Below are 24053 nucleotides of genomic sequence, written 5' to 3' on the forward strand. Positions count from 1 at the left end.
GATCTTGCCCGAGTGACTTTTTATTGTTTCTCCGATGAAAAAAGTCCTCAAAGGGAAACGTCTTGCCAATATGGTAGAGATGAAACAACAACAACAACAAAAATGGCAGAAGCACTAAAAGGTATCAAAATCGATGAGTCCAAAAACTGTTCTGAGCAGTGTAAAAAGGGTCTCGATAAGTATATTGCATCAAATAGAGACTATTTTGAAGATGACTGAAGTTTAAACATGTGAGAATAAATACACAGCTTTTAATAAACGAATTCCAGGGATTTGGGGGCCCACACTCATATAGGAGCAAAATTTTGTGTAACAGTGAAATAAAGTTGATATTAATCCAAGCTAGATTGTTATAAGTTAAAATGTTAACTATAATATTCAGGACAAACACTGAGAAAATAAATTAAAAATATATACACTAAAAGAAATACCAAAAGAATTAAAATGGTACACTAGAAAATATTTATCTGGTACAAAATAAGGCAATAAAGAAATAAAATGACATAAGTAATTTCTTATCAATAATTACATTAAATGCAAATGGATTAAACTCTCCAACTGAATGGCAGAATGGATTTTTTTAATGACCCAACTATGTGTTGTGTATAAGGGACTCACTTTAGATTAAAAGACACAAGAAACAGATTGGAAGCAAAAGATATTCTATGCAAAAAATAGCCAAAGAGAGCTGGAGTGACTATACTAAGGTCAGACAAAATAGACTTTGAGCAAAAAAAAAAAAAAATTATTATGAAGCACAAAAATGGCATTATGTAATGATAAAAGGATCAATTTATCAAAAAGATATTGCAATTTAAACATATATGCATGGAACAACAGAGCCCCCAAATACAGAAAGCAAATACAGACAGAAATAAAGGGGAAAATAATTCTCTAATACTAGCTGGAGACTTTAATACTCCACTGCCAACAATGGATCGAACAACTAGAAGGAGATTAACAAGGAAAAGGGGACTTGAACAACATAATAAACCAACTAGACCCGACAGATGTTCATAGAATAATACATCCAACAATAGCAGAATACCCATTCTTTTCAAGTACACATGGGACATTCTTCAGAATAAATCACGTTAGGTCGCAAGTCTTAATACATTTAAAAGATATCATACAAAGTATCTTCTCCAACCATAATGGAATAAAAGTAGATATCAATAATAGAAAGAAATATGGAAAATTCACAAATATGTAGAAATTAAGAAACATACTCCTAAATAAACAAGAGGTCAAGGAAGAAATCACAAGCAAAATCAGAAAATACTTTTGAGATGAATGAGAATAAAAATACAGCATACTAAAACTTATGGAATGTAGTAAAAGCAATCATCAGATGGGAATTTATAGCTATAAATGCCTATATTGAAAAAGAAAAAAGATATCAAATCAATAAAGCAACAAACTTACACTTTAAGAAACTAGCAAAAGAAGAGCAAACTAAACGAAAGCAAGCAGAATGAGGAAAATAATAATATTTGAACAGAGATGAATAATATGGAGAATAGAAAGCAATAGAGAAAATCATAAGTTGGTTCTTTGAAAAGAATAAAACTGGCAAATCAGCTAGACTGTCCAAAGAAAAAGGGAGAAGACTCAAATTATTACTAAAATCAGGAATGAAATGAGATATCATTACTGGACATACAGAAATAAAAAGGATTATGAGAGAATACTCTGAATAGCTGTATGCCAACAAATTGGATAACCTAGAGAAAACAGACAAGGGAACACACAAACTTCCAAAACCGACTCAATAAAAAAATAGAAATCTGAATAAATCTATGACAATAAAAGAAATTAATTCAGTAATCCAAAGACTTCCAACAAAGAAAAGCCCAAGACCAAATGGCTTCCCTGATGAAATCTACCAAATATTTAAAGAAAAATTAACACCGATTTTTCTCAAACTCTTACAAAAAATAGAAAAGAATATTTTTTAGCTTATCATATGAGGTCAGTATTACCTTTATACCAAAGCTAGACAAAGACAACACAAGAAAATTTACAATATCTATTATGAATACAGATACAAAAATTCTCAATAAAATATTAGCAAATTGAATCCAGCAGCATATTACAAAGATTGTACAATCATAACACCAAGTAGGATTTATCCCAGGAATAAAAGGGTGGTTCAACATACAAAAATCAATGTAATACACCACTTTAGCAAAAATGAATGAAAAACTCTATATGATCATCTCAATAGATTCGAATAAAGCATTTGACAAAATTCAACACTTTGCATGATAAAAAAACACTCACCAAACTAGGAATAGAAAGGCAATGTCTTAACCTGATAAAAAGCATCTGTGAAAATCGCACAACTAACATAATACATAATGGCAAAAGACTGAAAGCTTTCTCTCTAAGGTCAAGAACAAGGTAAGGAAGTTTGTTCTCACCACTTCTATTCAATATTGTATTGGAGATTCTAGCCAGAGCAATAAATCAAGAAAGTGAAAAAAAAGAAAGGCATCAAGATTAGAATGAAGAAATAAAACTGTCCTATTCACAGGTGACAAGAATGTCTATGTGGAAAACCCTAAAGTACACACACACACACACACACACACACACACACACACACACACACACACACTATTAGAACTAAGCAGGTTCAGTGATGGATACAAGATAAATACATTAATATCAATTGTATTTCTATATACCACCAATTAATAATGCCAAAATGAAATTAAGAAAATAATTCCCAGCTGCTTCTTTTTCAGGAGTTGATTCTAAAATTCATGTAGAATTGCAAGGAAACTTAAATAATCAAAAACAATCTTTAAAAGGAAGAACAAAGTTGGAGGACTCACTCTTCCCTATTTCAAAACGTATTGCAAAGCTACAGGAATCAAAACAGTGTGGTATTGACATATGGATAGACAGATCAATAGAGTAGAATTGTGTCCAGAAATAAACTCATGTGTTTACCATCAACTGATTTTCAACAAGGATACTAAGTCATTCAACAGGGGAAAGAAAAGTTCTTTCAACAAATGGTATGGGACCATTGGATATCCACATGCAAAGAATAAAAGAAGATCCCTATCTCATGCCATATACAAAAATTAACCCAAAAAGGGTTAAAGACCTAAATATAACAGCTAAAACCATAAAACTCTTAGAAGAAAACGTAGGTGTAAATCCTCATATCTTCATGGATTAGGCAATGATTTCTTAAATATGAAGCCAAACACATAGAGAAACAAAAAATTTGAACTTCATCAAAATTTAAAACTTTTATGTATCAAAGAACATTATTGAGACAGAAAAAAAACTCTACAGAATGGGAGAAAGTATTTGTGAGTATTATATCTGAAAAGGGTCTGGGGTCTAGCATCCAAAATATACAAAGAACTCTCACAATTCCACAACACAAAGATTTTAAAAATCCAGTTAAAAATGGTCAAAGGACTTGAATAGACATTTCTCCAAAGAAGATGTACAAAGGGCTAATAGGCACAAGAGAAGATGATCAACATCATTAGTCATTAGGGAAATTAAAATCAAAACAACAGTGAGATACCACCTCACATTCACTAGGATGCTACTATAATTTCTTAGAACAAGTGTTGTTGTTATATGAAGATAAGGAAAATAGCATAGGTATAATATAGGAAAATAACAAACACTGGCAAGAGTGTGGAGTAATTAGAACTTAATACATAGCCAGTGGAAATGTAAAATGGTGCAGCTGCTGTGGGAAATAGTCTGGAATTTCACCAAAATATTAAACATAGAGTTACCATAAGACCCAGTAGATCAACTCCTAGATGTATACCAAAGAGAATTAAAAACATGTTTACTCAAAATAGCTAAAAGTGGAAAAAACCCAATCCCTATCAACTGATAAGTGAATAAGCAAATTGTGCTGTATCCATACAACATAGTGTTATTCAGTCATAAAAAAGAATAACATTCTGATCCATGCTGCAATATGGATGAAGCTTGAAAACATTATGATAAGTGAAAGAACCCAGAACCAAAAGGCTACATGTCATAAGATCCCATTCATATGAAATGTCCAGAATAGGCAAATCCACAGAGACTGAAAATAGATCGCTGGTTGCCAGGATCCTGGGGGAGGGAGGAAAGGAAGGGACTGCTTTATGGAGACAGAGTTTTGGGGTAATGAAAATGTTCTGGAATGAGACAGTGGTGGTGTTTGCAGAACATTGTGAATATATTAAAAACCACTGGGTTGTACACTTTAAAATGGTTAATATAACCATTTAAAATTTTACTTAAAATGTAAATTTAATTTAAATTAATTTGATATTTATGCTATGTGAATTTTATCTCAATTAAAAAGTACCAAGCCATGGGGCGTCCAAGTTCTGGCTCCACCACTTCCAACCTCTGTGACCTGTGTAAAGTGATCTAATGGAGATAAGATACTATAGTACAATGAGAGAACATGGGTTGGATCCTAGACCATAAATAAAATAGTTATAAATGGCATTATTGGGACAACTGGAGAGATTTGAATAAGAACTATAGAATAAATAAGAGTATTCTAATAATGCTACATTTCATGCTTTAGATAAATGTACTTTTATTATCTAAGAGAAAGTCCTTGTTTTTAGGAAATACACCCTGAATATTTGTGGACAAGGGAAATATGTCTGCAAATAACCCTATGCATATATTTGCATATATACATTGTGTATGTGCATAAAGAGTGTCATATTTACATACATGCACACACCTATATATGTGTGTGCATATCTATGCATATATACAGACAAAGCAAGAGAGGTAACAATGATAAGCAAATGAGGTAGAATAAGACTGGGTAAATTGTAGTAAAGTGTATACAGGAATTCTTTGGACTATCCTTGTAATCTTTCTATAAATGTGAAATTATATTTTAAAATAGAGGCTTAAAATGATAAATCAGCATGCAACTAAATAAACAAAGTGACTATCAAGGGAAGCCTGGGACCTGGAGAGACATGCAGTTCTGTGTATCTAGACAGGAAGAAATCAGAGTGAAGAGGAGAGAACAGGGTGGGTGAGGTAAAGTGCTGTGTGAGCCTGGGCCTGGGCCGGGGTACTCCTCTGTAAAATGGGTACAATAACACATCCTGCAGTTTCTGTGGGGATTCAGTAAGAAACAGTAGGTATAATGCTAGATTCAATGCCTAACATGTGGTTAAGAGCTCCATAAATACTTTTAGCCTAATAGTTACATAAATACAGTTACTATGACAGTTACAAAGCACACGCATAGCATTTAGACACAACCAGCATTACTCAAAGCATTTTACAAATATTAATGCATTTTCAACCTCACAAGAAAAACCTTATGAGGAAGGAACTACTATATCTTTGTCCCAGTTTAAGATAAGGAAACTGAGGCACAGAGAAGTTAGCTGCTTGCTCAACTAGGAGTTTCTAAGTTGTAGAGCCAGGATTTGAGCATAGGCAGGATGCCTTGAGGGACCTCTGTAATGTCATGAGGCTTTGCTAAAGGACAGTACAGCCCTGAGGGTTCTCAGATTGGGCTGGAGGCGGCCTGCCTGGGAGGATGAAGGGTGATCATTAAATTTCCCCAGCCTGGTGAGGGTGGTATAAGGGGTAGGGTGGGACATTACTGTGGCTAGGCTGGGCTGGGAGGCCAAGAGCTGACACAGCCTGAATGGTGATGCTTATAGAAACGGCAGTTACCATTTACTGAGCATTTTCTCAGTTCCATGCCAAGGACTTTCCTGCATCATTGCATTTAACTAATCTCTCAGCAACACTTTGGGGTAGGCATTACTATACCCATTTTACGACTGAGGAAACTAAGACTCAGGGAAGTTGCCTGGCTTGCCCAGGGTCACCCAGTACTCAAGACCTGAGTGCAATCCCCAGGCGCCTGACTTTCTCCTGCTTCCCTCTGTCCAGCACAAAACTCAAAACACAGCCAGCTGATCCACCAATCACAAGTTGATACAGTATTTGACAAGAGGTCACTCAGGACATCAGATAATCTGGCATCAGACCAGATCTGTCACCTTAAAGTCCCCATGGAGATCTGAAGGTGATGCAGACGTCAGGGAACTCTGCAGAAGCTGCCCCTTCTCTCTGGCACACTGGCCTGATGGTGAGGAGGAGGGGAGGTGGGAACTCTGCTCAGGCACTCATGGAAGGAACAGCCATGGGGCTGACCAGGCCCTGCCCCTAATCAGTGCCTTGGGGTTTGCTGCTGGGGTTTCTTCCTGCCTACTGGCTCAGAATAAATGGGTACCACGTTAGCCCCATCAAGCTTTCATTTTGGCTACATGGTTCTGGGGAGCAAGTGTGTGCTTGGAACACACAGCAGTTTATTACATTTTCAGAAATAATACTTATGGCGACAAAAGGGGTGAGCAGCCGGAGGAGTCTGGAAGGCACATGGAGGCTGTCAGCAGCCAAGCCCGGCTCTTTCACACCCGGTTTGCCTGACTCCTTCCTCTCTCTGACCTTGTGCCAGGCCATGGCCTCTGCAGGAGAGCCCCTCCACCTCCTGTCCTCACCATCACCTGCCTTTGCTGGCCTCTGTCTAACACTGCCCCTGGTATTCCTACCCCAAGGGGTCAGTTGCGCCAGCACAAGGCCAAGGTCAAGAGCCTTCATTCCCACAATAATGGGTCAGCTGCGCCCCTCCAGGTAGAGCATTCAGCCTGCAGAGTACTGGGCAACCCAGTACATTTCGGTCATGTCGGTAGGTTCTAAGGCTTGGTACCTGCTTGCAAGACCCGTTGACTCTGCATGTGCCATCCCTTCCGAGGATAGCAGCTCCAGCCAGGGTGGCTTCTCTTCCTCCAAATGCAGCTCAGACAACCAGGTGCTGCAGTTCTGTGGATTTCCTAATATTTCTGGTGCTCCTCAACTGCTACTCAGAGGTCTTCCCCCAGCAGCCATGAAAGTGTTCCCTGCTCTTTTCGAGCAAGACCCCAGAACCAAGGCATGAAAAGCACGCTGACTTGTGGTCTAGTTTCTCAAAAGCCCATCCCAAACTGGCTCTTGGACCAATGAAGAGCACTCCCAATGGCAGAAGCCAAGACAACCTTAGTGACAAAATAAAGGAGCACCAGAGTATTGTCCAAAGGAGAACATAAATATCCACAAGTCCATTCGGATACAAATAATTGGTTGCATTAATGGATACATGGAGAGTAGAGACAAATCTTCCCTGCAGAAAAATTCCAAATAATTTCTGCAGATACTCTGTCCTCAAGGAAATGAAGCCAAACTCCCCATCCTTAGGTGTGTGTGGGCTGTGCATGGTAACTTCCTGCTGGCAAGTACTATGTGGAAAGAGGAGTTTTCCAATGGAGCAACCTGACAAACACACCTTGGTCAGGTGATCAAGGTCAACATCTACAGTGACAAGTCATGTTGATAGCCATAGCTTGTAGCCCTAGAGGATGGGTTGGAAATGGCACTTTACCTCTGTGGTCTTTCTCCCCCAAACGCACTTCAGTCTAATCACGAGGAAAATATCAGACAAATCTCAGTAGAGGGACCTCACAAAATACCTGACTAGTACTCCTCAAAACTTTCAAGGCCACCAAAAACAAGGAAGGTCTGAGGAATTGTCACAGCCAAGAGGAGCCTAAGGAGACATGAGAACTAAATGTAATGTGGTCTCCTGGGTGGGATCCTGGGACACAGACAGGGTGTTACGGAAAAATTAAAGAAATCTGAATAAAGTGTGGACTTTAGTAAATAATTATAGATCAATATTGGCTTGTTAATTTTGACAGTCACCCTTTTAATGTAAGACATTAACAGTAGGAAAAACTCTTTACTACCTTAAATTTTTCTGTGAATCTAAAACTATTCTAAAATAACCATTTATTAAAAATATAACTGGCTCCTGAGTCCCCTATGAGCTGGCTTCTCTCCCTGTCCTCCACCAGGCATCACCCTCTGATCTCACTCCATTGAAAGTGCTCATATTAAGTCCCCACCTGCACCCTTGGTGCTGGCCCATGGAGCCCCTCTGCTCACCTTTGAGACCTGTGTTTGACTCTGTCCCCACTCACTCCCTCCTGACCTCTCCTCCCTGGAATCTACCATGTCAGGGAACCTTCCTGGTCTTCCTGCTATAGCTCTGACCATCACTCCTGGGCATCTCCTTTAGGCTCCGAGCCATTCCTGTCCCACAGTCCTCTTAGGGAAACTTTCTGACTCCTCTTTTCTCCATGTGGAGGCTGATGTCCTGGGAGTATCTCTCCAGCACAGATGGCATCATGGTGACTCAGAGCCCAGTGTCCTTCTCCTTGTTCTGGGGCATCTCCCTGTGGAGGCTAGATGTGTTTCTCATCAACTGTCTGGAACCAACACGCCTCACCTTCCCCTGTGCCTTATCTTTCTCCTCTGTCTTCCATCCCCAACCCGGGGCCCGAGGCTGCATCCTGATGTCGTCATGGGCTCTTTTCTCCCCTCATCTGCAGCATCTTATCCACTCCTAGTTCTTGGAGCTAGCTCCTTAACACTGGCTCAGGCACCGATGCACATCCTCCCTGCCCTTGCCCCTTTTATCACCCTCCTGGATGTCCGCACCAGCCTCTTCACAGGCTCCTTGACTCCAGCCTCCTCCATTCAACCTGCTGTCTGCACATCAGCCAAAGTGGTGACTGTAAACTGCCCATCTGACCCGTGACCATCTGCCTGAAATGCTAGTTGACTCCAAACACCTCAACTGGGCCTCTATAACCCTTCATTTTCTTCTTCCTCTCCATCCTCACCTCCTGCCTCTGGCACTGACACGTCCATGCAACCGGCCCACTTGTCACTTTCCATACTCTTCCTGCAGTCTGGAATGCTCTTCTCTCTCTTGTTTTCTGATGTTTTCAGGACTAGGGGGAAGGGACAACTCTTCTGGGAGCCTTCTCTACCTTGCTGGTGGGGCCAGGTGCCCCCTCTGTACCTGGAGCACCAGGTGCTTCCCTTGCTAGAGAACCTAGCACATAAAGCAGGTATCAACGGCTCACAGCAGATGTCCACCTCTCCTTGACTCCCTCCAAACCTGTGAGCATCTCCAAGGCGAAGACTGCATCCACATGTCTCTGTACCTCCAGGGCCTCTGGAGGTACTCAGTACATGCTATGATCTCAGTGAACATTGATTGTACACCTGCTACATGCCAGACACAGCGTTCTCTTATTTATCCTTCACAGGAACAAATGAGAGCAAGTGCTTTTTTTAAATTGCTGTTTTACCAACGAGGAAACTGAGGCACAGAGCACTTCAGTAGCTTGTTTTAGATTTCACAGCTTACTAGCATTCGTTGAGTTGAAATGAGAACCAAAGCTCTTACTCCATCATTTGCCCTTGGAGCCATGTTGACCCACGCCAACAAACGTCATCCATATTTGTTGTCATCTTTAAGGGCCCGTAGCTTTCCTTCGTATTGATGCAACATATTTTGCTTTACCAACCTGTTATTAGTATATGTCCAACTGTCTGACTTTACACTTTCAAAGAACTAGTCAATTTTATTCAACAATTCATGTTGTTTCCTACTGATTTGATATGCCACTTTTATCATATATTAAATAGCAATATAGATGAGTTAATTTCCTATATCAGCTCATTTGTTGAATTGTGCCAATTCATACTGTTTTGAACTAGTATATCTTTACAAAGTATTTTAATTCATTCACTCCCTCATTTACTCATTTATTCAACAGATATGTGTTGAGTAGCTCTGTGAATCAGGTGCTGTTCTAGAAGCTGAGATTCTACAGTGATCAACAGAACAGTGAGCAGCACGGCATCGCCCTCCTGGTACTTGCACTTGAATACCTGACCTAGAAGTTGTTCTTGCCTCAATCAATGTTATTTATTAAGATGTTCTCCGGCATTCTTGCCTATGTATAGCTCCCAATGAACTAATGTTGCAAGTAAGAAAATACATTTGGGATTTAATTGGAACTGAATTAAATGTATGGATTAATCTTAATGGAATTGACAATTTTTAATCTTCTTTTCCATGAACACAGCAGGTGTTTCCATATAGTCAATTCTTATTTTTATGGGAAGTTTTGCTTCACACATTTATTGCTAAGTTTGTTGCTAGATATTTTCCATTTTTATTGTTATTGTGAATGTCATCTTTTTCCCATCATATATACTAGATGATTAATGCTGGTACATAGTAAAGGCATTGATTTTTGAATATTTCTAAGTCAGCAACTTACTGAATTCCCTGATTAATTGTGATAGTTCCTAGTTGATCTTTTAGATTTCCTAGGTAAATAATCATAAAATATGTGAAACATAATTTTGCCTCTTTCTTACAGTTTTACTATGTATTGTTTATCTTTTCTTGTTGCATTGACCAGTGCAAGATTTCTGAGTAATGCCTGTAAATGCTTAACAACCAGCTCCCCAGGGGAAATAACCTGATTTGTATCATTTGCCCATTTCCATGGTGTAAATATTCCCACCACAGCCAATTTCAAGCTCCCATCATGAAGTCACTGGACAAGGAGTCAGGAAGAGATGCGCACCTATACTCTCACGAACCAAGGAGAGCAGACTCTTACACACCACTGGCTAGAACACCAGACCACGAGGTGTTCTGTGGGAAAAGATATTGTGATAAAAATAAACTTGGACGTGCCACATATATGCTCACATATATATGCCAATATATTCACTTCTGGCAGGTTACAATGTACATGAGCATATCAAAGACTCTGAGAAATCCAGCAACATACTTGCCAAATTTATTTGATGAATAAAAACTTTTGGGAATATAGAACATACAGGGATGTCTAAATCACTTGATTCCATGATAAATCCCTGGTCCCCACCCTCAGATGTTTCTCACCTTTGCCTAGTAATTCTCCAGTGTTTCCCTGGTCAGCACTTTCTCCTGTTCGCTACTCTTGCCCGCTTTTCCTGCTCCCCTCAAACCTCCCCCATCATCCTCTCCCTCCCTCTCAGCTGAGAACACCTCAGCACCCCACATTGAACCTGCGTGTTTACCCCCATCAGCACCCACCATTGCCTCGCTCCGTCATCCCAAGATGAACCCCATGCCAGTACCAACCTCCAGCTCCTGGCCCTTCCCACTACAGAGGACCAAGGCCCACCAGCCATCCCTTCCCTCCCTGGTGGGTCTTCTCATCAACATTTAAACATGCTCAAATCTCTCCACTCCTAAAACACAAGCAAACCAAAGCAATTCCTCATCCTCAACTCCTCTGTGTCTCCCAAAGAATTGTCTGCTGTCTTCGGAATAATTGACCTTTGTCTCTTCTCCTGTGGATTCCTGGCCCAGCGCAATCTGGCTGCTCTTCCTTCTTCTTCAGGGCAAAAATGTCCAACAAGATTCTCAGTGATGCCACTGCTGCTAGATCCAATAGATGTTCCTTAGCCCTCTCCTTCCGTCTTTACTTCACTTGCAGCCCCTCCTCCTTCCGGAACCACTCTTGGACTTTCTCCCACCTCCCCTGTCACCAGGTCATCTCCTCTGGTCCTCTTCCAGCCCACCTCGGTGTCCCTCAGAATTCCTCCCAGCCATACTCCTTCTGAAGGAGTCATCCTCTCCTTGGCGTAAAGCTTCCCCTCTGCACCCAGGCTCCCACGTCTTCCAAGACCAGATCAGGTATTTGAAAGTAGCACTCTGGGGGGAAATAATGGTGACAGGGCACTGGCATTGTCAGCCAAAGTCTGGAGCAGTGAGACTATGATTCTGGATCAAAAGCAGGAACCCCTTGCCTCCCGTACCACGTTGCCTGGCCTCTGCCCCAAGACTGTGGGTTGGTGGAAAGGTTCCTGGGGTGTAAACAAAGAAGGATCCATCGTCCTCTAACTCATCATCTGAAAACTGATCACACCTCATCTCAGCTGCCTGCAGGCCATGTTTTAGGCCCCCCTCTTACCACATCAGTGACAACAGACAAGTGGGGGACACTATAGAGGGGGCACTGCAGGATCAGTGCTGGTGGCAGTAGCCAATCATTGGCAAAACACACAGTAGGTGCTTGCCTGTGCTTGCCCTTCCCAGCACACTGCACAGTGGGTGCAGGTGGGTGCTTTGCCCAACTCTCTCCTGAGCAAGCTTTGCTAAGGACCCCATGGGCAATGGGTCCCAGCATTTCCCCATGTGGGAGCTTAGAGACAAAAAGAATTTCATTTCTGTCCCTGTTGATATCCCCGTTATTAACTGATGGCCTTAAGTAAGCCATCTAACCTCTTTAAGCTCCACTGTCTAACCTGTGATGTGGGAATACCACAATTAGAGTGTTTTGGTTTGTTACTGCCAGGCCAGAGACTCCTTGCCCAGGGCCTGACATGCAGAAAGAACTCAGTGCCCACAGCTGTGGGCCCCTGGGAGCCACCCCCTTCTCTGTGACTGGGGGGTAGGTGCTGAAAAGCCCTCTCATCGGCAGTGTGGGAACTCTGCCTGCTTCCCTCTGTCACCCAGGCCTATATTAAGAACATTAGATGTCAGCACAGACGCTTTAACTGCTAATGTGTGGTGAGAGGCAGGTGGGGCGCAGGTGTGTTGGGGGGGAAGAGAGAATCAGGAGGTAGAAAAACAAAGGAGGAGGTGGGGGGTGGGCAGAAAAGCAAGATTAGATTAATTAAGACCTACAAAAGGAGGAGGAAGGAGGAAGCCGGAAGCCAGAGGAATGGGCAGACCCAAGCAATGGGACATTTGTGAACAGTTCAGGAAGGCTGCTGACTCCCAAGGTCAGGAAGAGCCTGCTTCGAGCTTCTGTTCTGAGCCTCTGCAAAGATTCTCACTTGAAGAGAAGATGGGGTTGGTGCAAAGAGTCTCCCGGAAAGCAGACTGTCTGGGAAGGCAGCTGTCAAAGCAAGGCCCTGTTGCTAAGGGAACCGCCTGGGAAGAACCTGAGTGTGGAGATGAAGTCACCCCACCTTCCTGGCAGCCGCAGGGGTTCGGGAGGGGCCCAGTGCTTCATCCACATCTTGTTTGCTGCCTCCCCTGCCAGGCTTTGATCCCAGGAGCGCAAAGATTCTGCCTCCTCCTACTGTACCCAGATGTGGCTCCTCATCAGCAGGATAGGCTGTGCTGGTGACCACTGCAACGATGACCCAGGAGAGCTCGTGTGAAGGTCCTGGAGCACAGGGGCTTAGAAGAGGGTAACCACACCTACCTGTCCAAGGGTGGTCTGGTGCCGAGGAGCTCCAGAACCTCAGGCCATCCTCCCTCAGCAGGACATTTTGATGCCACACAAGGACTAGAGGGACTCACAAAGAGTTTTCAATGAACTTGGGATGAGAATAGATTGAAGCTAACCAGGGGGCTGAAGACATCAGGGTGAGCAAGAAAGGCGCAGGCAGCTTAGACATGCTTTGCTGGGTTCCCAGCTTGCCAGCCCCGGCTGTTCCCAAACATCATCAGGAGCTTTGAAACAGACCCAGTCCAGGGCCCACTCCCAGGGAGCCTGACACCACTGGTTCAGGTGAGGCCAGGGCTTCAGAACTTTTTACTGCTCCCATATGACACCCATGGGCAGCCAAGGGTGAGAACCCCTAAGAGGCGACCACTTTTTCTGCAATGCATTCTGTAGGTCTTCTACTTATACATTTTGTTACTGTGCTAAACATTTTATAAATAGAGAAAATCAAACATCTTTGGCAGTGGAAATGGGTGGTATCTCCCATCTGGATTGGGGGAAACCCATTCATTGACTCAGAGGGGGCTGCCCCAGAGAGGAAGGAACATTGGGGGCGCTGGGATAAGATGGACCTCAAGCAAGTTCCAGCTCTGCCACTCACTCCTTGGGTGACCTTGGGTGAGTTCTTCAACTTTCTTGAGCCTCAGTGTCTTTGAAAATGGGGATGACGGGAAGTTTCTGGGAGAAGGTGTACAAGTACAGCCCTATCTGTGGTGCTTGGCACAGAGTAAGGGCTCCATAGACTGTAGTGTTACCATTGTGAACTCAAATTCATCTACCTTAAAGAAAAAGCCCCTGCCCAACAAATGCCAGCTCTGAGTTCCCTGAAGAGTGGCCTCGGAACACCCTCAACTAAAGCCACACTTGGTGCCAGGATATGCTGGGTGCTGGGGCACTATGACTGGATAGACCAGGCCCTGATCTAAGGAACCTCTAGTCTTGAGGGAACAGGAGAAGAAAACAAATAATCTGATGCTGGCAGACCATAACAATAATGGTCTCCGGCCACCCTGGGGATCCTTGGAGAACCACACCTGAGAATCCCCCCCGACCTTGTTCCTGGGGCCTGGCTCACCCTGGCCCTCCCTGTCCTGACTATAACCCTCCACCTCTGTGCTGCCAGCCTCTGGAAAGGAAATAGTGGTACCAAGGGGCACTTGCAGAGGGCTGACCAAGTGCCAGGCCCCATGCTCAGCACCAACACACATCATCTCAATTCATGCTGACAACCCTGGGAGGTGGGGGAGTCTCCCCAGCCTCATTCCACAGCAGAGGAGACTGAGGCTCAGAGTTTGAGTCTTGTACTTGAGGTCATACACTGCAATATGCAGCAAGGATCCCCCCTCCCCACCTCAAGACCTGTGCCCATGACCACTGTGACTCTCATCAGTTGATCCTCCTCTCTTGGTCTTCCCAGCTCCTGCTCTCAGGGTCTGATTAATTTCACTTGGGGAGAATGGCTAAGGCCAGAAGCTAGGGTGTGCTTTGGCAATGAGTGCCCCAGCCAATCCTTGCTCAGCATGACCTTCACAAAAGCAAGAGTTAGAAGCAGAGCTGGGGGTCACGCAAAGCCCCAGGCACACACTCTCCACGTCTAGAAACAGCTGGTGGTGGGCGAGGTTTGGAAGGCTCATAAGACACTGGAGTTACCACTAGGTAGGAAGACCTGGGCTCAGTGGCCCTTGTGAGACCTTGGACAGTTCTGTGAGGAGGAAAAAGGAGAAGTCGATGAAAGAAGTCATGATTTCATGGCACTTCAATTTTCCCTTCTGTATAACAGTGATGATGGCAGCACCGTTACAGTCTGGGCACAAGCCCTGGCTTAGAGAACGTCCTGGTTCCCATCCCACCAGGCCTTGTGACCTCCAACCCCACCAATCCAGACTCCTCCTCAGCCCAGGCCTCCTCCTCCCCAGGAACCACATCCTTCCCACTCAGTCAGACTGTCTAAACCTAGAAAGTCTGTGTGATCTCATCATCCTCCTCCCCAGATGCAGACTCTGAGGTAGCAGTTCTTAGTCTTTTGTGTGGACTTGGGAGCCGAGGCCCAGGTCTCAGCTTATGTTCATAATCATCACTGTGGAAGACTGATTGCAAAATGGGCTGCAATTCTTCATCTCTCATATACACCAATCCTCAGACATGGGAAAAAATCCAGTCAGAAGAAGCAGAGCTGCCAGGCTAGCCCTCAACTGACCATAAACACATGCATGACTCCAACTGAGACCAGAATAACCACCCAGCTGGCCAATAGAAATGTGAACAAAGATAAAGGCTTACTGTTTTAACTAACTGCATTTGGGTGGTTTGTTACACAGCAACAGCTCACTGATATAGCCACCAACCCAGGGGCCCAGTGCCTGGGAATAGGCTCCTAGATTTTCTACAGCTGTCCCCCAGGCCTGCACTGAATAATTACTCCTTGCCTGCCTGGGGTAACAGATATGGGGGGACCTGGCTGCTATTCCCACTGTTTGGTCCATGTGTCAAAGACACAGGCATGTCACTCTCAGACCCCAGCACTTCCCCCGGCTGCACCACACATTGCCGTCCTGAGACTCAGTCTCTCCCCTTAGACTCCTTAGTGTAAAAAAAATGAGGGCCCTTGAATGAGCCCCCACTCTGTGCCAAGCTCTATGCCTGGAACACTCCTGGCACATCTTGCTGTGTCCTCACCACAACCCTGTGATACAGCCTCTATTCCTTCCCATTTTACAGATGGAGAAGCCAAGGCTCAAAGAGACCAAGCAATGTGCCCCTAGTCTGAGTGGTGGGAGTGGGATTAAATACAGGATGCATTTCCATCGGCTTGAAAACCATCTGCCAGGGCCTGGGGTCTTCTCTGAACCTGGCAGAGGGTCACAGAAGCTCATACTTGCTACTTCTCGACGGCAGCACTTCTCAGATCATATGTCTCCATGTGTCAGAGGCGTGGTCTGGAGCCCCCTCCCCCCCCATCTGATCAAGGGGGACCTCCCGGAGTCTTCAAGGGGTCCCAAGTTTTAAGACCATTAGGAGCATTGGATTTGGATCCTACCACACCCTTGGGGAACTCTCTTCACCTCTTGGGTATATGAGGGGCAACCCAAAAAATGAATTTATTTAAAAATTGTATATTTATTCTTACATGTTTAAACTTCAATCACCTTCAAAATACTCTGGTTGCTGCAATACACTATCAAGATGTTTTTTTCCACTGCTCAAAACAGTTTTTGAACTCGTCAGTTTTGAAGCCTTTTAGTGCTTCTGTTGTGTTTGGTTTCACCTCTCCCCCATCAGCAAAATGTTTCCCTTTAAGGAGTTTTTTTAAAATCAAGGGAAATAAACAAAAAACACGGGGTGAGATTGGGTAAATAGGAAGGGTAGGATCTAGGGGTCACGCCATTTTTGTCAAAAACCGATGAACATTCAGCCCAGTGTGGGCAGGTGAACTTGTAAATCACCCATCATGAAATGGGCAAGTGCATTGAAAGAATCTCCAAAAAATTATCTGAAGCCGAACGCAGTCTCTCACAACGCTAACTGGTACACTGATGCCAATGGGTTCCTAGAACATTACCTAAGGAGAAGCCTGTACAAGGGCCCTTCCTTCCAAAAGATAATTGTGATTTTGGGGGGGGGTCCCCCACTTCCTAATGAGAGAGAGAAAGAGAACACAAATGTGTGCAGGTAAAGCCCAGACTTGGAACTAGCACACGGCTCTTCTGTCACATTCCACTGCCCAAGGCAGCCCAGCCTCGAGCAGCAGGAACTGGACTCCCTGCTCTGAGATGCAGGGAGGAATGAAGGACTGCAGCCCTCTGGGCAATCAGTCTCCCACAGTGTTGATGAAGAGCACACGCTGGACGTTGGTTCTGCTTCGCTAGCCACATGCTGGGCGAGCTTAGTTAAGCTTCTTCTCCTCTCTGAGTCTCAGTTTCCTCATCTAAAAATGGTCAAAACAGTTCCTTCTCCTCAAGAGTTTTGTGATGATTCTGAGAAATCAGGCATTTGCCGTGCCTAGCGAAGTGCCCGGCGGGGCGGGTGCCAGCAATTCCCTCCCTTTATCCCAGGAGGATAGGATATTCACACTGTGCCAGAAAAAGGCTGGGGACACGGTCGGGGGTCTGTTGCATCCCCCCCACATCCCTTTCATCTTGCCCCCTCTGGAGCCCTCCTGCTGAGGACTCGAAGCACCCGGGGTCTTAAGGATAGTTAAGTAGCAAACTATGTGTTCATAATAAAATTTGCCTGCTTCTCACAGACATCCAATTTGCTTACCATCCAAAGAGAAGAATTGGGTGCCTGCTTCCGAAATTGTTTTAATCTCTGCCACAGAATGCTTCTGGCAGGGTTTTTCAACTGGAAAATAGGAAATGAGTTAGAAACAATGGAGGAACGTGAATAATCTCACTTAAGATGTTTGATCTTGAGATGAGATGAAGTTGAAATCGATTTCCTGGTTCACAGCCAGACAGCGGCGGGCGGGAGGGGTGAGGGCTGAGGGAGGTGGGACACTCAGGCCTGAATGCGCTCCAGTTCTGGCCAGGACAAGGACTTTCCCACCCCCCTGGCCCAGGGAATGCCCTCTGTCCCTACAAAACTACCCAGTGGATGAGAGACAACCCTGGTTCTATCACTCCAAAAGTCAGTATGACCAAAGCTCTTGGGTTTCTCCACGTGTTATGTTAGCCCATGCATCTATTTAACAGATACTTGCTCTGTGCCTACTGTGTGCTATGGCCTGTCCTAGTCACTGGAGTAAAGCACATCCCTTAGACCTGAATAAAGCACATCCCCTATCCTCAAGGAATTCGTGAGAGTGATTAGGACCAGGATGGAGAGCTAGGAGCTAATGTTTGTGGGGGGCCTACTATGTGCAAGGGTGGGCTAAAGATGCTGCATTCACAATCCTACTACATCTGCAAGAACCTGAGGATTCTTGTGTCCTCTTGTCAGAGGAGACAGTGGGCTCAGAGGCACGAGTGTCTGACTCTTTCAAAGACAGGATCCAGCTGTGACTGCAGAGTTTGTGTCCTTTGCATGGAGGATATCCTGCCCAGGCTAATGGCAACAGGCAGGAGGATGTGAAAGGTGGAGCTCAGGGAGCCCTGAGGAGGCACCAGTAGTCTGGACTCTGTCAAGACTGATTCCCTACTGCTCCCTGCCCAGCTCAATGTGGAGAAGCAGCCCTGGCCTTCGGTCAGGGAAGGGACACACTCTCAAAGCCACTACAGGCATCGTGAGTGGCACCTACGCCCTGATCTTCACACGGACACATTCGCATGTCACCCAAACACATGGGCCTAGACAGCCACACACATTTATAAATACATATACACAACACCTACTACCCGGACAAATACAACCAGATACACGTGTGTGCACCTGTGTGTGTGTGCACATGTGCGGACACACATGCTCGTGCCTGGTCTAAGAGGCTGTCATCTCCTTGGAGGAAGGGATCATGCCAGTCTTTCTTATCACTCTGTCCCCAACACAGTTCCTGGTTCATCATGGGGCCCCAAAGAAGAATGATGAAGTTGAACTCAAATCCTACACGTGTGTGAGATACAAGCACATATGGTTTGTGTGCGTGGCAGCTGATGCTGGCAGAGGGGTAGTTTCATCCCTGCAGGCTTCTATGAAGGGGCTTCCAAGGACCTTCACGGGTGAAGGTGCGTGGGTTAGGTTTGAGGGGGCTCCTGGCTGTCTGCCTCTGCTCCTGCAGCCTGGCTGGGTATGGGAACACCGCCCATCCAAAAGCCTTTGTCCAGCTTTCCTGCCCTCAAGCCACCATGGGATGACCCCAAACCTCCCACCCCCGACAGCCTCCACCAAGGCCTGGCCTCTTGGGGTCCCGGGTTGGGGGTTTAATGCATTATTGATTTCCCTGAGAAGGGAAGTGCTGCAGCCGTAGGTCCAGGTAGCTTATTTTGTGCGTCGATGACATTCAGGTACTAGTGAAAAATTATACCAATTATTAAATCAGCCATTATTACTTCAAAGTGCAATCAGTTGTCACAGTGGAGAGAGCTTGCACGGCGCGTTATTAGTCGGGCTGTGTGCACAGGGAAAGTGCTGAGAGGGGAGACTTTAACCAAAGGGCAAATGCATGAAATTTACTTAGAAATAGCGATTTATCACCCCTGGGTTTCCTACTGCTCAAATCCAGGCAGACACTTCGCTGGCAGGAGACAGGCTCCACGGCCGCCCCTGCCTCCTGCAGCTCCCACCCTGACAGGAAATGAAAAATTGAGAAGTCGTTGTAACAGCTTAAAGATGCATTATCCTTTTTGATGTGCAATTTGAGCTTCATATCCAAAGGCAGATGAAATCACAGGCACCCACGCCAGGCAGAGCAGAGAGAGCCTTTCTGTGTGTGGGGAGGGGTGGGGGATGCTGGTGGCCTGGCCCCACCTGGCCCTGGCTGCCCCTCCAAGCCCAGGGGACACCAGGGACCAGGGCTGAGGTCAAGGAGAGAGAGCGATCTCAGACTGGGGTAGGAGGGAGAGAAGGAAGACTGGGGTAGGAGGGAGAGAAGGAAGAAAGAGATGTACTATGAAGAGAGAAAGACATAAAGAAACAGAAACACACATGGAAAGTGGGGCAAAGAGACACACTAAGGAGTGAGAGGGGGTGAAAGAGAATGAGAAATACAGAGAAACAGAGAGGCATTGTGATCAACCAAGAGGGAGGAGAGGCACAAAGAGACAAACAGAAAACCACCAATAGAAGCAATGTGTGAGGAATGGCCGCTTGCCTAGGGAAAATGTGTGTGTGCACATACACCTGTGTATGTGAGTGTGGGGGTGTGAGTGGATGAGAGCATTGTGTGTGCTCACGAGAGTATGTGTGCATGTGTGAGAGTGTCATGAGTGTCCACAAATGCATGGATGTGTGTGCATGTGAGGGTGTTGTGTGTGTACACGAATGCATGGGTATGAGTGAGTGCATGTGAGGGTGTTGTGAAAGCAAGCACACGTGCATGAATGTGAGTGCATGTGTGAGGGTGTTGTGAGGGCATGCACGAATGCACATGTGTGGGTATGTGTATGTGTGCAACTGTGAATTGGAGTTCCACAACTGCTGGAATGGAGGTCCACATCAAGAACCTTCCAGTAGATATGTGCATGAGGACATAGAAGCCATATTTATCAATAATCATTTTGATTTTGATCATGTAATGAATCTTCGTTAGAACATAGGGTAGCAAGGCCTCAGAACCACCCTCCACCTCCACCATCTGCCAACTGCCCCCCTTCTGGGGCATCATGCCTGACACTACCCATTCCCACTAGGCAACCCCAGACCGTCGCCACCTGCAGCTGAATGTAGAGTGAAGCCCTCACCCTAGCTGTCAATGGAGGGTCAGGGACCAGACTGATAACTCAAAAAGACCTGGGTGACTCTTGCCTCCACTGTTATGTGACCTTGAGCAGGTGAAAGCATCTCTCTGAGCCTCTTTTCTTATTTGGCAAATGGGCCCACAGGGCTGTAAGGAGGACTGACACTCTCTGTGGGCCTTGCACCGGGGATGATGAGCCTGTCATGATGTTCCAGAGCCCTGGCAAAGTAGCCACTGCCCATAGGGACCCCGGATGGACCCCGTGCCTCTATATGCCGGCACTTGAGGTTGAAGATCTTAGACCCATTCACCCAATTGTCTGACCTAGTGGCCTTAAAACCAACCCTGTTGTTTGTGGGGATTGGATGGTATGGGTAGGAAGCACAAGAGAATGTCAATAGGACAACACATACAAGCCCTCGCTTTATACACATTCCTATAAAGATTGTTGGGTATCTCAAAGGTAGAGGAAGCAGCAAGAAGCAGGGTCTGAGAAACATCACCTGGAGGCAACCCTCCGAAGGCAGAGAGCTTGTCATCTTGTGATCACTCATGTTTGCCAAATGAATAGTAATTTGCCACCCTCAAAGTGGGGGGGAGGGCAAGGCACTTTACCTCCCTGATCCATCACCCATTCTTAGCAAGAGCTCCTAGGCAGAGGTCACTGCCAGGCCTGGATACACGGTGTGTACAATCATTTGACAGAAGGGAAGAAATGGCAGTGGCAATGTTCAATATTATTAATCCAAAAGAAAAGGAAAGAAGAGTATATGCTGAGGGTGGTTATCTCTAGGTGATAGAATTGAGGAAGGTTTTTTTGTTTGTTTCTTCTTGCTCTTTTTGTATTTGTTATGTCTGATCTGACTTTATAATCAGAAAAAAAAGTAATAAATTTACTTCAAAATAGACGGCAAATCTTTCATAAAGTTCCCAGGAGGGGGCAGAGTCTCCCAGGAACCTCTTCGCTGCTGCTGCGACTGGGGGCACCTCACTTCTCAAGCCCGGGGATGAATTTGTGCCCTGGGACTCAGGAATATATGTGGGCCTGCAAGTCCTCAACCCCATTTTCTCCAGAAGGTGGAGGAGGGCCCTGGTTCAGAAGAGATCCTCCCTGTTCTGACTTACCTTCCCGCCAAGCAGGCTCACAAAGCCTCCAACCTGAGTGTGAGACTTTCCTAGGTACGCCAACATCACCTTGGGGTCAAATGTCATGGGACCCTTTGCTGCCTTCCCAGGATATTGGAAACTTATTGCCCAAACAGGCAGGCTTGCCTCGGTCAGGACCTATTAGCTCTCGTATACACCTTCCTTGTTCTTCCTATCCCCATGCTAAGCATTCATGAATGCTCAAAGCAAACCCAGAAGTATTATTCCCATTTTCCAGGTGAGGAAGTTGAGGCCCAGAGAGGGAATGTGACTTGCTGCAAGTGCGTTGGGTTAAGCCAGGATTCACTCCAGCCTGCTTAACTATGGGCTCTGCCCTTTCCATGACACAATCTCACTGGTAACGGATGGGGGAGAGAATGCAGGACTAATCAACTCCTCTATTGATTCCAACTTTTCCATTGAGGAAATCGATCTTCCCATTAGAAAGGGGCAGGCAGACATCATTAGAGAGAGCTGGAGACCCAGCTCTGGGAGGCTGTTGGCAATGCACTGAACTCTGCTCTATCTGAGCTCTGCTCTATCTGAGCTCTGGTCCTAGGGAGGATCTCTAGGCTGGGTTACGGCTAGCAAGCACCAGGCCAGGAAGGGAGGCAAAGTCCCTGAGACCCACAGACTGTGGAGCACCTTGGGAGGACTCTATGCCTGGCCAAGGATGAGGCAGGCTCTGAAGGCCAGTTTCCTGTTCACCGCAGAAATGACAGGACTTCTGGCCTTGGTCGTGTTGTTCATCTGCCATTTCGTCCATTCACCCGCCCACACTTCTGCCCCTTTAGTCATCTATCCTTTCCTGAGCTCCTCCTTTGGGCCAACCACCATGTAAAATGTTAGAATTCCCAAGGGGACCTCAGGATGCCCACGTTCCATTTGGTTCACATTTTTATTCGTGAACTAGATGAGCCACAAGGGACTAGAAAATCCCAGGATTCCCAAGGGGACCTCAGGATGCCCATGTTCCATTTGGTTCACATTTTTATTCGTGAACTAGATGAGCCACAAGGGACTAGAAAATCCCGGGGCTGACAAGCTAAGCCCCAGGTCATAAAATAATCCAGATCGAAAGTCCTCCAGAAGTTGGTCCTTCTCCTGCTGGGAGGCTCACCAGCCTTTATTATTTATCTTTCCTGCTTGAAGAGGGCAGGAGCCATGGCTGCTCCTTCTGTGCTTGACATAATGCCTTGCACATGACTTGGGTGTAATGACTATCAGATGGATGGATGGATGGATGGATGGATGGATGGATGGATGGATGGATGGATGGATGGATGGATGAGTGGGTGGATGAGTGGGTGGATTAGTGAATGGATAGGTATATGAGTGGATGGACAGATGGATGGACAGGTGGATGAGTGGATGAGTAGGTGAATAGACGAATGGATGGATAGATGAGTGGTTGGATGGATGAATGGATAGATGGATGAGTGGGTGGATGGATGGATGAATAGGTGGGTGTGTATGGATGGATGGATGGATGGATGGATGGATGGGTGGATGAATGGATAGAAGGATGAATGGACAGATGGATGGATAGGTGGATGGATGGATAGAAGGAAGGAAGGATGGATGGATGGATGGATGGATGGATGGATGGATGGACGGATGGATGGATGGATAGGTGGACGGATGGATGGATAAGTGGGTGGATGGGCAGATGGATGGATGGGTGATCGGATAAATGAGTGGGTGGATGGATAGATGGATAGGTGGGTAGGTGGATAGGCAGATAGATGGATGGATGAGTGGGTGGATAGGTAGATGAATGGATGCATGCATGAATTGGTGGGTGGGTAGACAGATGGATGAATGGATGGACAGATGATGGATGGATAAATGGGTTGATGAGTGAGTGGATAGATGGATGGATGACTACAATGTTTGTGGCTCAAAAAGGCTCCCAGTCTTATGTCAGAAAGAATTTAGAAGCTTAACCCTTCCACACAGTTGTTTCTGCATCTTGGATATCCCATTTTTACGTGTTCACTTCTGGCAAGGGAGCTCACTACTCAGCCAGCAGCCTATTCCTACCTGGGCCAAGCTGCCTCCACCATTAAATGTAATCCTTCATGAAATACATTCAATCATATAATTGAAGGCAGCGACAACTCTTCTTGTCTACTTTCAAAGTTCCCACAACCTTTATCTATGACTTGGCAGCTGGGTGGCTGTGAGCTCATTCAGAATTGTCAAGATGTTTCTTAAAGTGAGGCTCCCTGAAGAGGAAACACTCTGAGTAAATTTCCACTAGCTCAGAAATGATGGGGACTATCACCTCCTTTGTTCTAGACCCCACATCTCTATTAACAAACATACCTTAATCAGACATCAAATGATCTAACATATGTGGAGGTGCTTAGTACTGTGTCTGGCACAGTGTTATAGGAGTTTCAAGAACTGTTCAG

Source organism: Carlito syrichta, unplaced genomic scaffold (genome assembly GCF_000164805.1).
Source record: "Carlito syrichta isolate Samal-C Ts95f unplaced genomic scaffold, Tarsius_syrichta-2.0.1 Scaffold304325, whole genome shotgun sequence".
NCBI classification, from domain to species: Eukaryota; Metazoa; Chordata; class Mammalia; order Primates; family Tarsiidae; genus Carlito; species Carlito syrichta.